Raw genomic sequence first — 17,788 nt, forward strand, 5'->3', positions numbered from 1 at the left:
TACTAAACTGTCAAATTATGGTGAAGCAGTGATTTAACAACACCGAGAGGTGGTGCGCGCGCATGCGCATTTTTCGGCGCATCAAAGGAAATGCTGCTTTCTTCAAGATGAATGCCGAACTAAACTAATTAAGCTCCCAGCATGCATGCCACACACATACCTGCTGTTTGTATTGTGTTGGCGTCTTTTATTTAAATATTAAGCACAATTTCTTTTATAAAGTGTATATTAGGCTTAGGATCATTCGATGACCTAATTTTAGAAAAGCTGCTTTCTTTCTTATTTTTTTGAAACAGGAGAGATTAATATTTCTAATGAATCCTCTGTTAAATTGTAAATTCGGTAATTTTGCTGAATGCTGATGGCATATTTAGCAACATTTTATAATAAATAGAGAAAACAGAATGTATTGTAGTAGATTCATTAACAAACATGTTCCTTAACAGATTATTAATTCATGCAAATCCAACATACAAAAAAATGTATTAAAGTTATAAAGTCATTATACTTCGTATTATTTTAGTAACACTTTACAATTAGTTAATGTATTAACTAGCATGAACCAACAATGAATAATACATTTATTACAGTATTTATTAATCTTGTTAATGTTAATAAAAATACAGTTGTTAATTGTTTGTTCATATTAGTTTACAGTGCATTAACTAATGATAACAAACAACTTTTGAGTTGAATAATGCATTAGTTGAAATCAATATTAACTAAGATTATTAAATGCTCTAGAAGTATTGTTTATTCTTAGTTCATGTTAGCTAAAGTAGTTAACTAATGTTAACTAGTGAAACCTTATTGTAAAGTGATACCATTGTACTATATTATATTTTAAAGTTACAGTAACTCATAATCTTTATCACGTAATATTGTTTAATATAATATAATATAATATAATTAATATGACATATTACATTATATTATATTGTAATTTAAAGTTACAATACCTCACAATCTTTATTTTATCGTATAATATAATATAATCTATGGCATTTTATATTATATCCTCAAAATATAATATTAATAAAATAATAATATTTCTCAAAAATCCACTCTTAATTTGTAAATTTGTTATTTTTGTTGAATGCTTATTGTTTTAAGTTAATCACGTATTAAGCAACAATTTATAAAAAAAAATAAAAGTAAATAAATAAAATGTGTTGTAGTAGATTCATAACAAACATTACATAATCCTTAAATAGAATATTAATTCATGCACATTTAAATACATAAATATAAACATGTATTAAAGTTATGAAGTGAAGATACAATATAATAAGTAAAATAAAATATTACAAAATATTTTTAAATTACATTATATTTAAAAGATGAAATAGCTAATTTTTATTATTTTATAACGTAACAATATAATATAACATAATATAACATAATAATATAATATAATATAACATAATTTAATATAATATATGTTATTTTATATAACATCCTAAAACTCATGAATCCTGTTAAATTGTAAATTAGCAAATTTTAAAGAATGCTGATGGTTTTACATTTATTTATTAGAGCAAAACAAAACATGTGTTGTAGTAGATCGATTAACAAAACATATTCCTAAACAGACCATTAATTCACGCATATTCAAATATAAATATACATTGACAAGTATATAACAAGTTACAACAAGTTATAAAGTCAAGATATATTCCAATACAATAAAGTAGTATAATAAAATACAAAATAAATTATAGTATAATGTAATATAATATAATAGTTTTAAATGGACAATGATCATTATTTTATAATGCTGCACTGTTTGTTAGTGTATTATTGTATTAATGCAAGCTATAATACGTGTTGTCATATGCTAATAAGCTTCAAATATGGCACATTTTATGAATAGTTTTGCAAATGTCTAAAGTATTTTCATACATATTGGCTATAAATGTGTGAGGTAAAGGACGGGTCAGCATGGCTGGAACAAAGGCTGCGCATATGGGTTGTTGACCTTGAGAGTAAGGGGTGAATTTGGGGAGAGGTTAATAGTTACCATAAAGAAAATGAAATCCACAGTGTACAGTAATTCATGGCCTTCCCATTGCAAGCACCGGCGTTCGGGGCGCTGACGGCCATGGGATCATCTGGGAGTCACTGTGCCGGGCTTCCGGGGAGTATAAGGGGTATATAATATGTCCACTTAAAGATCAAACCGCTGCTGAGTCGCTAATTGCTTCAGAATTAACATGCGGCCTCATTTGCTACATACAATTATTCATACTGAACAATATTTTAGCACACAGAAAGAGTGCCAGTGTGAAAATGGCCGTAACTCTACATGTCTCCTTTATCACAACAAACTGACTGTGTTTAAAGGAGCCACCAGCCATATTCCCCTCCGTCAATGAAAAAAGGAAGTTTTGCAAACATTAGCAACTTGGATGTTCAACACATGTCTGACCTTTCCAAATGCCATGAAAAAGTATAGATTCCGGTAGAAAAGGGAAAAGGGAAAAGAATAAAAGCTCACCAAAAAAACCGAAAACGTGATAATGTGATATCTCTGACTTCTGGGGGTGTCTGGCGTTTCAGAGGGATTTCTAAAGGTCACCATGAGGGGGAAAAGTATATTCCTCTGATGAAAGTGGCCCGGAATTTATAAGATCCCCAGGATCCAGTGACAAAGAAGGAAGAAGAAAGAAAAACTTCAAATCTAAATGATCCCTTCCATGTACAATCAATACCATGAAAGGTAAAATGTGCACTGGTAATTTAAAGAGACTCTCAACCTCCTGACATCTCCCATTCCTGTCTCACTTTCTAACCCACACACACTCTTTTAGTCACGTAAAAGAAATCTTAAGATAAATCTCCTTCTTGCATTGCATAGAGCATCTTTTTGTGACGTTTGGTCAAAATGAATAATTTCTAGGGTGATGTGCACCCTGGGGATGAATAGAGGAGAAATGAATGGGCTATTAAGGGAATATAGAAATCCCTTAATTCATACTTAAGGAAGAGGTGGATTTTCTGTAAACAAAGAGCAGGTTAAGAGGAGACCAGAAGCTGTTAGGATTAATTTATTGACTGTAACTCCACGGTATTCTCTATTCATAACCTACAGTCCTAATTAAAGTTGTGAATAATAATCCATAATCGTCTGTTCTGTATCTAAGTTAAAACAAAGGTGCAATAATGGTTTTTAAATTAGGACGTAAAACAATTTACAAATGTCCCCAATGTGCCTTAAATTCAGCGAACAGTACAGAATAATATTGACAGCATTAACAGCAGAAATATTTATAGGTCTTATTTTCTTGTTGCAATGAGAAGGTTATCATTTATATAATAATAATAATAATAATAATAATAATAATAATAATAATTTATTATTAATAATAAACTATTATTGAAAAATATTTAGTAGTAGTAGTAGTAGTACTAGTGTAGTAGTATAACTATTATTATTATTATTATTAATAATAATACATAATTTATTAAGAATAATATTATACATATATAATAAGAATTAGAAGAATGATTATTATTATAATTATTAAATACATTATAATTATTAATAACAAAATATAAATGTAAATTAATACTAATACTAATACTAATAATAATAATATTGCTATTATTATTACCATTAATAATAATAATAATACTTAGTGTATTATTAATAATAATATTAGAAATATTAATGATAATAATTATTTATTAGTAATTAATTAAAAAATAAATAGTATTCATTAGTAACGATTAATAATAAAATATAATAAATAAATAAATGTAAATAATAATAAAAATAATTTGTAGTAGTAACTATAACTATTATTATCATTGTTATTATTATTACTATTATTATTAAAAACAGAAATATATTAGTATATTAACAATATTAATGATATTAATAATAATGATTATTATTATTAATTTAATAAATAATTATTAACAATTATTATTAAAATATATTAAACACATAATAATAATAATAATAATAATAATAATAATAATAATTTGTAGTAGTAGTGTAGTGGTAGTAGTATAACTATTGTTATTATTATTATTATTATTATTATTATTATACCACTGCTACTAAATATTTTAATAATCTTTTATTAGTTCATTTTTTATAATATTAGTAATATATTAGTAATTAAGTATATTTATACTAATTAAGTATTATTATACTATAATACATTTGTAGCATAACTCTTAGTAGTAATAGTAGTAGTAGTAGTATATTAATAATAATTATATTTATATAAACAATTTTACACATCTTAAAAACCATGACCAGTAGATGCATTCAATCTTTTTATTACATGCATTTATAAAAAAATAAATGTATTACAAATATATTACTAATATTACTACTACTAAACATTTTTAAATAATATTTTATTAGTTTATTAATTATAATAATATTAGTAATATATTAGTATAATAATAATATAATAAATACAATACAATATAATATATACAATTATTATTAGTAGTAGTAGTAATATAACTATTATTATTAATAGTTTATTATTATTAATACTACTACTACTACTACTACTACTACTACTACAAATAATAAAGATTAGTATGCATTAATACTGCATTTTTCTAACTTGTATGTTTGGTTTGTGTTCACTGGCGTTATAGTCTCATTACAGGATTGTGCAGAAATGCCGCTAAGCTGTGGATTTTCATTTCTCAGGCCACTCCACTGTGCACGACAAGGGTTGCCTGATATTTAATGTGTTTTTTATTTGGGAAGATGAAAGGGCTGTGGGATTTCTCACACGCCTGTGGGTTGTCAGTGCTAATAGAAAAGATTGGTGAATTGGTCGGAATCCGGGAGCAGAGTCGTTTTGTTAATCCTGCTCCTCGGTGCTGTGCTGAGACTGCTTGTATTTACATATGCAGAGGATCCCGCTGTTTCGAGAGCTCCATTCAGCAGACAGCGCAATTAATCATCCCCAAATCCTCCTGCCGTGCAACAGACGACCCCAGCCCGACGTGCTGCCACGGAGAGAGTGCAGGTGTGAATCAACTTGCCAGAAAAACTCCTCCTAAGTCAGTGCTTTCTTTCTTCTTTCGTGATTCCCTATCTATCCTATCTAACTCATCTTCCAACAAAGTTCAGTCTGCCAATGACCTCTGCTAGTGTTCACCTTGAAATCAAGTCATGCTCTGCTCTGGGAAACAGTACCTTTGATGCACTTTAAAGTCTTTACAGCATGCTATTTTCATGCCAGCAACAGCATTACCAAGCATTACCAATGTACTGTAGCTACCTTTTTATTACATTCATAAGCATATTTAGGCCTTCTACTGTAATATAGTGCCTATTTGTTCACAAGAAGTGATAAAAAACAAAATGCATGTTATTGTTTATCTAGTACTGACCTGAATAAGATATTTTACATAAAAGATGTTTACATATAGTTCGCAAGAGAAAGTTGAATTTATAAAAATGACCCTGTTCAAAAGTTTACATCCCCTTAATTCTTACTTAATTCATAATACTGTGTTCTTACTTGAATGATCCACAGCTGTTTTTTTTTTTTTTGGTGAAAGTTGTTCATGTCGTGTTTGTCCTGAACATTCAAACTGCCTGCTGTTCTTCAGAAAAATCCTTCAGGTTCCACAAATTCTTTGGTTTTCCAGCATTTTTGTGTATTTGAACCATTTCCAACAATGACTGCATGATTTTGACACACTATCTTTTCACACTGAGCACAACTGCGGGACTCATATGCAACTATTACAGAAGGGTCAAGGCTCACTGATGCTCCAGAAAGAAAAATTATGCATTAAGAACTAGGGGGTGAAAACTTTTGAAATTTGAAGTAAATTTAACTTATTTTGTAAATTCAACTTATTTTGTCTTCTGGGAAACATATAATTATCTTCTGTAGCCTCTGATAGGCATTACTAAATGAAAAATATATATATGATATTTAGGCAAAACAAGAAAAATGTACACATCTCCATTCTGTTCAAAAGTTTTCATCCCCCACTCTTAATGCATCATTTTTCCTTCTGGAACATCAGTGAGCATTTACATCTTCTATAATAGTTGTAATAGTTGCTCAGTTGTCCTCAGTGTGAAAAGTTGGATCTCAAAATCATTCAGTCATTGCTGGAAAGGGTTCAAATACACAAAAATGCTGAAAAACCAAAGAATTTGAGGGACCTTAATGATTTTTTTTCTAAAGAACAGCAGGCAGTTTAACTTTTTAGGACAAACAAGGGACTCATGAAAATTATCACTAAACAAAAAAATCAGCTCATTCAGGTAACAACACAGCATTAAGAATGAAGTGTATGCAAACTTTTGAACGGGGTCATTTTTATAAATGTAACTATTATTTTCTCTTGTGGACTATATGTACATATCTTTTTCAGGTCAGTACTAAGTAAACAATAACATGCATTTTGTATGATGAACATTTTGAAGATTCTGAAAGGGGGGTGTAAACTTTTGACCTCAACAGTACAGTACATTCTACTGAAGAACATCAACATTTTGGGGTCAAAAACACAATGGGAATGAACTACAAAAAAAGCAGTTGAAGGTTTAGTTCATGCAAAAAAGTAACATTGTTACAATAGTCCATGTGACATCAATAAATTACAGTTGAACCACTAATGTCACATGGACTATTTTAACAATGTCCTTACTACGTTTCTAGGCCTTGAATGTGTCAGTTGCGTCACTGTCAGGGTCAGAAAGCTCTTGGATTCGATCAAAAATAAAGATGAACAAAGGTCTTACGAGTTTAGAATGAGTAATTAATGACAGTATTTACATTTTGAGGTGAACTAACATTTTAGGGTGTAATGCTGGTGTTGTTACACACAAATGAGTAATATTATTAACTATGTGTACTTATTATGTAGTTAGGGTTAGGATTATGGTTTAGAGTGAACTATTAACAATTAAGTTAAAACATTTAGCCTTCTAGTGGGCTGGTAATCCATATTCTTTGTTGCTTTAGCCTGAACATGATGAGGCCAAGGCAAACTGTCAATAGTAGTCAGCTATAAAATTTCATTCACACAGAAAAAAAAAAATTAAGGGAGGGACATTATCCTTCAAACAAATCTCTCTGAACAATTTGATAACTTGATAAAGCCATGAGAGATTAAAAAGGAGCAGCGCAATATTCATTTACAACATCGCCACTGTAGCATTTTTCCACGATTGTCTCCAAACCAAACAGACGTTTTGAATTGGCCTGACACGTCGACCGCGGCCAGCGTTAAACTCTTTGTGTTTATTCAGGTCCTCTAATGTTATTGAACCCTCTAATTCACCTTTTAACTAAGAAGCTGATCCTCATCAACAATAGAAACAAACCCGCTTTTTCCAGCATCCAGACGAGAACCCCGAGGCTTGTTCGGCATGTGAAACGTCTGAAGAAAACAACCAGAGGAAGGAGAACGGAGCTGGGAGAGGACTCCCCCGACGGACTCAACAGCGTCTGATGTTTTTGCCGCTAAACTTCCTCCTGGTTCTTTCCCCGCTGAGTCCAAACACACTTTAGGGCCAGCATGGGTAATTAATACACCTAATCACGTCCCTGCGCTGCTCCTATTGTGATGGTCTGACCACAGCATCAGCGTCGTATTTCTTTCCACACTTTTCTAGCTCTCTCCCACACTCAGCCATTTCAGATCCAGCTGCTATGTTTTTCCTCTCCTTCAGCAATCAATAATTACTTTGATATTTGTGTAGAAGCCGTCGCGTAATCGATACGGGGGTCAGGGAAAGTAAATTGCAAGTCCCCTGCCTAATGATTTTGTTTTGCTTGGCTTGATGAGAAAGATGTTTATTATCTGATTATAGGGCAGCTTTATGTGTGTCAACTTTTAGCCTCTCCATCTATCAAGGGAGGCATTTCGCTGCCCACTTCATATCATTACACCCTGCTGTGACACGTTAGAAGGTAGGATGTGAAATTCACACCCTGGCGCTCGCCGAATTGTCTTACAGCTGTCGCCGACCGGTATCGTCCTCCTACATGCATCATTTTCATTAGAGGACTTCCGTTTTTCTCTGGACTGTGTCAACAATGATCAGAATAGACAAAAATGTAAGTACTGACTCAGCCTTGACTCATTTTGGCTGCTGGGAAGCAACAAGATAAATGAAGGAATGCAGTGAATACAAATATTCAACCACTTCATAGAGAAAAAAGCAATAATTGTTCAAAAGTGACTGTAAAGATATTGTTACAAAGGATTTGGAAATTTGAGTAAAGTCGCATTGCAAATGTTTTCTATATGTCACCCTGGACCACAAAACCAGTCATAAGGTTAAATTTTACAAAACTGAGATGTATATATATAATATGAAAGCTCAGTAAATAAGCTTTCTATTGATGTATGGTTTGTTAGGATAGGACAATATTTGGCCGAGATACATCTATTTGAAAATCTGAAATCTGAGGGTGCAAAAAAATAAAAATCCTGAGAAAATCACCTTTAAAGTTGTCCAAATTAGGTTCTTAACAATGCATATTACTAATCAAAAATTACATTTTGATATATTTATAGTAGGAATTTTACAAAAAATCTTCATGGAACATGATCTTTACTTAATTTCCTAATGATTTTTGGCATAAAAGAAAAATCAATAATTTTGACCCATGCAATGTATTTTTGGCTATTGCTTCAAACATACCCCAGCGACTTAAGACTGGTTTTGTGGTCCAGGGTCACATATTGATAATAATAATAATAAATGCTTCTTGAGCCCCAAATCAGCATATTAAAAAGATTTCTGAAATCTTGTGACACTGAAAACTGGAGTAATGGCTGCTGAAAATTTAGCTTTGCATTACTGGAATAAATTACGTTGTAAATATACACTACCAGTCAAAAGTCTTTGAACAGTAAGATTTTAACAAGTTTTTAAGATGTCTCTTTTGCTCACCAAGCCTGAATTTATTTGATCTAAAGTACAGCAAAAACAGTAACATTTTGAAATATTTTTACTATTTAAACTAACTGTTTTCTATTTGAATATATTTTAAATTGAAATTTACTCCTGTGATCAAAGCTACATTTTCAACATCATTACTCCAGTCTTCAGTGTCACATGATGCTTCAGAAATTATTCTACTATGCTGATTTGCTGTTCATGAAACATTATTTTTTTATCAATATTTACATACACTATTATTTTCAGGCTTCTGAAAGATAGAAAACAATTATTTTAAATAGTAAACATATTTCAAAATGTTACTGTTTTTGCTGTACTTTGGATCAAATAAATGCAGGCTTGGTGAGCAGAAGAGACTTCTTTAAAAACACAAAAAAATCTTTTGACTGCAATACCGATACCGATATTTAAATCAGCATTCTAGTGACAAAAAATGTAGGCACTGAAATGAATCCAATAATTCAATATCTTTACAGAGATAAAATAGTAATGAATTGATCAAAAGTGACAGCAAAAACATAAAAATAATAATGTATGAAAAAGTATTAATTTAGAATTCATTTCTGATTTTATGACCTTTCTATAAAGGTCAAAAAAACTAAAAAAAAAAAAAAAGGATTCCTATTTAGAAATCCTCAAAAATGTATTACGTTTTTCTATGCTAAAAATATTTCGCATCACAATGTTTTTAACGTTGATAATAATAAGAAGTGTTTCTTGAGCACCAAATCAGGGAATTAGAATGATTTCTGACAAATCATGTAAAACTGAAGACTAGTGTAATGATGCTGACAATTCAGCTTCATATCACAGGAATAAATTATTATTTATTTATTTTTTATATTCTGTTATTGAAAATAGTAATTTTAATTTGTAACAATCAAAAGAGACAAAAAAACTAATGAACTGGTTCAAAAAAAAATATTTCTTCATAGAGATAAAGTAGTAATAAATTGTCAATTGTCAATCAAAAGTGTAAAACGAAAAATGAAAATAATATATATAAATGAATTTAATAGTTTAGAATTCTATTAATCCTCAAAAATGAAAGATTCCCTATTCAAGAATCCCGAAAAAAAGAATTGTGGTTTTAACATTGATAATTCTTAAAAGCAGCTATCATGCGACATTGAAACCTAATGACTGCTGAAAATTCAGTTTCACATCACAAATATAAATGACATACTGAAATATATTACCGCTGAAAATAGTTATTTTATCAAAACAATGAAAATAGAAAAAACATATACTGAATTGGAATTGAATACAATAATTAAATCTCTTCACAGAAAGTGACAGTAAAATAAATAAATAAATAAATAAAATAATTTAAATTTAATAATTCATAAAAACAATGCTTTTATGACCTTTCTATTAATCTTATAAAAAGGATCATGGTTTTCACCAAAATATTTACCATCACAACGTTTTTAATGTTGATAATAACAAGAAATATTTATTGTAATATAAAATTGTAATATGTGTAAAAAAAAATAACATATAAAAAGTAATAATTTAGTATAAATGTTGATGTTATGACCTTTCTAGTATTTTCTATCTCATTAAAAAATCCAGGGGAAAAAAATAATAAGAAATATTTATTGCGCACCAAATCAACATATTAGAATGATTAGATTGAGTTAGAATTAGAATGATTTCTGAAAATAGTTCTTTTAATTTGTAAAAATCAAAATAGACACAAATCTAAGTACTGAATTGAATCCAATAATCCAATTTATTCATTGAGATAAAACTGTAATACGTTGATCAAAGGTGACAATAAAAACATAAAAATAACATATAAAAAGTAATAATTTAGTATAAATGCTGATGTTATGACCCTTCTAGTATTTTCTATCTCATTAAAAAAATCCAGGGGAAAAAAAACAATAAGAAATATTTATTGCGCACCAAATCAACATATTAGAATGATTAGATTGATTTAGAATTAAAATGATTTCTGAAAATAGTTCTTTTAATTTGTAAAAATCAAAATAGACACAAATCTAAGTACTGAATTGAATTCAATAATCCAATTTATTCATAGAGATAAAACTGTAAAACGTTGATCAAAGGTGACAATAAAAACATAAAAATATCATAAAAAAGTAATAATTTAGTATAAATGCTGATGTTATGAGCTTTCTAGTATTTTCTATCTCATTAAAAAAATCATGGAAAAAAAAAGTTTTCACCAAAATATTTCGCATCACAATTTTTTTTTATGTTGATAATAGCAAGAAATATTTTTTGCACACCAAATCAACATATTACAATGATTAGACTGATTTAAAATTAGAATGATTTCTGAAAATAGTTCTTTTAATTTGTAACAATCAAAATAGACAAAAATTTGAATACCTAATTGAATCCAATTTCTTCATAAAGAAAAAAAATGTAATATGTTGATCAAAAGTGACAGTAAAACATAAAAATAACAGAAAAAAGTGATAATTTAGTTTAAATGCTGATGTTATGACCATTCTAATATTTTCAATGGCATTAAAGAATCCTGAAAAAAGTATCATAGTTTTCACCAATTAATACTGATTAATAGAAAGGTCATAAAAGCAGCATTTATTCTAAACTATTACATTTTTTTATATACTTTTTTTTTTTAGTTTTTACTGTCACTTTTGATCAATTTATTACTACTTTATCTCTATGAAGTAATTAAATTATTGGAGTCAGTTCAGTACTTTTTTTTTTGTCTATTTTGATTGTTATAAATAAAAAATAAAATAAAATAAAATGTAAATGTTGATAATAACAAGAAATATTTATTGCGCACCAAATCAACATATTAGAATGATTAGATTGATTTAGAATTAGAATGATTTCTGAAAATAGTTATTTTAATTTGTAACAATCAAAATAGACAGAAATGTAAGTACTGAATTGAATCCAATTTCGTCATAGAGATAAAATTGTAATAAGTTGATCAAAAGTGACAATAAAAAATATAAAAATATTATAAAAAAGTGATCATTTAGTATAAATGTTGATGTTATGACCTTTCTAGCATTTTATTTATTAGTATTCTCATTAAAAAATCCTGGGGAAAAAAGTACCATAGTCTTCACCAAAATATTTAGCATCAGAAATATTAGCAGAAATATTTATTGTGCACCAAGTCAACATATTACAATGATTTCTGACAAATCATGTGACATTAAAGACCGAACTGAACAATTCAATCTCTTCATAGAGATAAAATAGTAATAAATTAATTTACTGTCAAAACTGACAGTAAAAAGAAAAATATAATATAAAAAAAACTAATAATTTAAAATAACGGTTGCTTTCATTGCCTTTCTATTCATCCTAAAAAAATTAAATGATTCCCACTAAAGAATCTAAATAGTTTTTACTAGGGATGCACCGAAATGAAAATTCTTGGCCGAAACTGAAAACCGAAAAAGAGGAAACCAAGGCCGAAAACCAAAACACCGAAAAAATAATGCAAATTATTAATACCATTGCATTTATGGCTATGACTGTGTACTAATTTTACTAAAATCAAGGCATTGCAATTGCATAAATTAATATTAAAGTTTCAAAGAATAAATCAGTTATATTAATTTAAACAATTATTATCAATCAAGTATTATATTACTTAAATAACATATACATATATTTTACTGCCTTTGTTTAAATTGTTTAAATTTTTATAACACATTATCTTGTGGATCCATCAGTTCACATTTACAACTCTACGTGTTTCTCTTCCAGCAGGAGGCGCTGTCAGAATGGTAAACAAAGCAGCGCAGCAAATGACTTTGAAACGTGGAGCGCTCATATTTATTCAATGGATAGCCTTTTGAAGTTTCATCAAATTAAGAGCTTTATTTAAGTCTTTCAAAAAAACAACCCTTACACAATAGTAGGGGACTAAATTAATATCAGCATATGAATTACAATTGTCTCTCATTGTCTCTGAGAGAATGCATGTCAGATGCTGAAAGCACTGTCAGTTTTTACTTTCACTTGAACATATTGCGCAGTTTTCACGTTGCTTGTGTGATATCCATTGGCTCACCTCCACGGTTTAAAACATAAATATTTATAAAAATACAGTATATAGAAAAGACATATCTTTAAAATATTGTGACGTAACACCAACTTAAATCCATTGTTTTTCACTCACTGAAAGCCACATCTGTCTGCGCAATGCGCCGATCTCTGCTCTCATCACTGGCTGCACGCACGACAGCAGAAACACCCCCTCTTGAAATTTCGGCATTACAAGTTTTGCAAATCGCTATCCGTGGGTCTTTCTCAGATATACTGAAATACGTCCACACCGCAGAAGTGTTGCTTCAGACAAGCACGTGCAGGCTGCGGTTTCTGTTTGCGTCAACATACTGTTTCGGCCGTGTTGTTTCGGTGATAAAAGTCTTTCGGCCGAAAACCGAAAATGCACTTTTGGGCCATTTTCGGCCGAAAATTTTCGGTGGCCGAATATTCGGTGTATCCCTAGTTTTTACCAAAATATTTAGCAACAGAATGATTTCATCATAGATAATATTGTTTCTTGAGCAACAAATCAGCATATTAGAATGATTTCTGACAAATCGTGCGACTGGAGTAATGATGCTGAAAATTCAGCTTCACATCACAGGAATAAATTACATTTAAAAGAAGAAGAAGAAGAAGAAGAAGAAGAAGAAGAAGAAGAAGAAGAAGAAGAATATTAAAACAATAATCAAAATAGAAAAAAAATGTAAGTACTGACTCAGCCTTGAATTACTCATTTTTGAAGCAACAAGATAAAGAAATGCAGGGAATCCAATAATTCAGCCTCTTCACAGAGATAAAATAGCAAGAAGCAGCAAAGCACAAAGACAAAACCACTGCGGAGCGCTAAAGCTGGCGATTCAAAGAATGTTTGATCGTAACTTGATTGCCGTGTCTGTCTCACATGTACAGTCTGAGCCCTGCAGCCATACAACATGTAACAAAAAGGCCCACCTTCCTTTTGCCCAGCCCAAGGGCAACACAAAGCACAATAACAAACAGCTCAGGCAGCAGAAGCATCTGCTCTCCGGGCATGTGACTCTGCAGACAGATGTTGGAGCCCAGCTGTTAACACAAGATCATTTGTATGTTTGAGGAGCGGGATCCCATTTGGGCTTCCTCTGATGATTATTTCCCCCCTTCTTCTCACAATAATCTTCCTACAGCTCCATTGCTGTGTGTTTTCCTCTTTCTCATCTTCTCGCATGCACACACACACACACACACACACACACACACACACACACACACACACGGAGACACTAACGTAAGCACACACACACTGTGAAAACAACAATGGCTTGACTGTACTTCAGGCCCACCCTGCAGCACTGAGCTCAGGATGTCCTATTATCTTCCATGTATGTACATGCTTGGTATCTCTAAGGCTTTACACCATTCGGCAAAATGCAGAAGTTCACAATACAAAACAGCATCTTAGAAGGGCGATTAATTAGTGGTGTAAAGATCTAGATGTTTTGTTTGTACAGTTTTGGAGTTGTATAGCTGAGTGAGGTTTATTTTTAAGAAATTGTTGTAGCAAAAAACTATATTGAATTTGATAAACAACAGACTGGATGAATACTCACCATAAACAAATAAATAACACATAAATAATAATAATAAAAAAATAATAATTAAATTAAATAATATAAAAATATTTTTTTTATAAATAATATAAATAAAACAATAAAATAGAAAAATAAAATAAAATAAAAATATTAAATAAATTAAAATATAATGAAATAAAAATTAAATTTTTAAATTAAATTTTTATTTAAATTTAAATTTCAAAATATAAAGTGGAAATGAATAAAATTACATCAAATAACAAAATAAATAAATGAAAATAAATAATAAAATTAAATAACTGAAAAAAAATGAAATTAAATAAAAAACAATTACATAAAATAAACTGAAAAATAACAAAATAAAATCAAATAGAAAAATAATTAGAAGAAAATAAATACAAAATTAAATACAAAATAAAATTAACAATAAATAAAATAAATCAATCAATAATTAAATAAATAAAATAACAAAATAAATCATTATATATATATATATATATACACACACACACACACACACACACACACACACACACATAACAATAAATAAAACAAATAAAAAATAATACAATTGTATAAAATAAAATAGATAAATAAAATAAAACATAAAATACATAATAAAAATAAATAATAAATAAATTTAAATTATATAAAATACAAAAATAACATAAAATTAACAATAAATAATAAAATAAATAAATAAATAAAATGACAATAAAATAGAGAAATGAAATAAAACTGAAAAATAAAATAAATATAAAAAATAATTAAAATTTAAATAAATTTAAAATAAAATGACATGAAATAAAATTAAATACTAAAATTAAATAAATTATAAATAATAAAAATAAATAAATTAAAATGAAATAATACATAAAAAATAAATACAATTACATAAAATGTAATTAAATTACAAATAAAATAAAAAATAAAATAAAATGATATACAGTAAAGCAATTATACAAAATACAAAAAAAACAATTAACAATAAATATTAAAATAATCACATGAAATAAAATGAAATATATGATATTAAAATTAAATAAATAAATAAATAAATAAATAAAATGACAAAAAAATGGAAAAATAATGAAATAAAATACATAAAAATAAAAATAAAATGATATAAAATAAAATACAAAAATAAAATAAAATGATCAATAAATAATAAAATTAAATTAATTAATTGATTAAAATAAAATAATACATTAAATAAAATAAAAGCACACATCTGCATATACATACACACTACTACTCAAATTTCGGGGGTTGGTATGATTTTTAAAAGAAATCTCTTGAGTTTACCAAGGCTACATTTATTTAATAATAAAAAATATACTGGGGAATATTATTATGAATTAAAATAACAGATTTCTATTGTAGTATACGTATTTTACAATATAACTTACTGTGACAAATTACTGTGGCAAAGCAGCATTTTGTTGAATGTTTTTGAAAAGACAATACACATAAATGAATGCATGAATGAATGAATGCCTTTAAAGTTTTGAAAGGTAAAGTATTTATAACCTGAACTAAACTACAAAGAACAATCCAACCAATCTGTTTGTACTCTTTCCAATAACATTACACTGTCTCGAATGTAAAACTAACATAGTTTTGGCACTTTGACTGCGACTGAACTGCCAGTGAAGATTAGTACTTGACTTGTTACCTTTATCTACTTGTTTATAGTTGTCTCTTGCACAATACATTCATTGTCTTGTAAGCCATTTTAAGGGTCTGACTGGAGTGTCATGTAAGTGTGGCAATATCTCAACTGTCTTTTGAATGTGTAAAGACCCAGATTCGGCACTTCTGATTCAAATTGAACTCCCATATATAAACATCTACAGTAGTAGTGTGATAATTCCAGTCTTTAGGGTCTGTGTAGTATGTTATACCTTCTAATCAACCTGATTTTACATGTATTGTGCTCATGTCAGAAGGATTTAACACACATCTACCCAAGAGAGACCTCTGTTTCGACATGCCTACTTCGTTCAATGAAAGACAGGGAATCTGGCAAGTCATAGTGCATCTTTGAACTAAGTCTCGTGGGTTCACTTTTGTGATAATCTATCATATAATTTGTCACAATCTGCTGTTACATAACGACTACTGTATATCAAGTTTCAATGCACACACACACACACACACACACACACACACACATACAAAATGGTATTTAAAACAACAAGATAAGACAACACTCAAAAATAAGACTCTGCTTGCAGCAGCTTGCAAGATCAGCCAGTCCTTCATGAAATTTGTGCTCATCTATCACCTACTGTACACATTCAACCAGAAGGGGTGGGGATTGCTGTTTTTACACATTTCTTAGGGGTGCTTTTTATCTAAAATGTAACAGATCAAGTTCAAATTTGCTGACACTTTGTAAATGTGATTTAAAGCAATAATTCAACTAAAATAAAAACGGTCATTATTTACTTACTTAATTATATTCTCCAAATCTGTATGCTCTCAAATCAAATACTGGATGGCATTTGGTTGCAAAACAGTGAAAAGTCCAAAAATATTTAATAAACATTGTTATCAAAAATGCAGTATATGCTGTTATAATAATAAAAATATTATTATTATTATTATCATTATCATTAGGGTCATTAATTAATTTAGCTATTAATATATGAATTATATTATTAATATGTTATTTATTTATTTTCCATTTTTATCTTCCATTGCTGAGAAGTGGTTAGGTTTAAAGTGGGGGTATATTTATACATATAATAATAATAATAATAATAATAATAATAATAATAATAATAATAATAATAATACTATTATTATTATTATTAAATCATATTCTTAATATATTATAATCAGCATATATTATATATTATATTAAATTAGAATTTAATTAATTAATTCATTTTTTATTATATATATATATATATATATATATATATATATATATATATATATATATATATCAATGTTAAAAAGTCATAATGAGCAAATATTTGTATTAATAAATAAATAAATATTATTATTAATTAATTAATTAATTTATTTATTGCCATTTATCTTCCTATTTTATCTTCTATTGCTGGCAAGTGGTTAGATTTAAGGTAGGGGTATAATATTAATAATAGCAATAATAATAATAGCAATAATAATAACAACAACAACAATACTACTACTACTACTACTACTACTACTACTAATAATAATAATAATAATTGGTATAATTGGAATATCTTTTATTGCTGAGAAGTGGTTAGGTTTAAGATAGGGGTATAATAATAATAATAATAATAATAAT

The sequence above is a fragment of the Garra rufa genome, chromosome 11 (genome assembly GCF_049309525.1).
Source record: "Garra rufa chromosome 11, GarRuf1.0, whole genome shotgun sequence".
NCBI classification, from domain to species: Eukaryota; Metazoa; Chordata; class Actinopteri; order Cypriniformes; family Cyprinidae; genus Garra; species Garra rufa.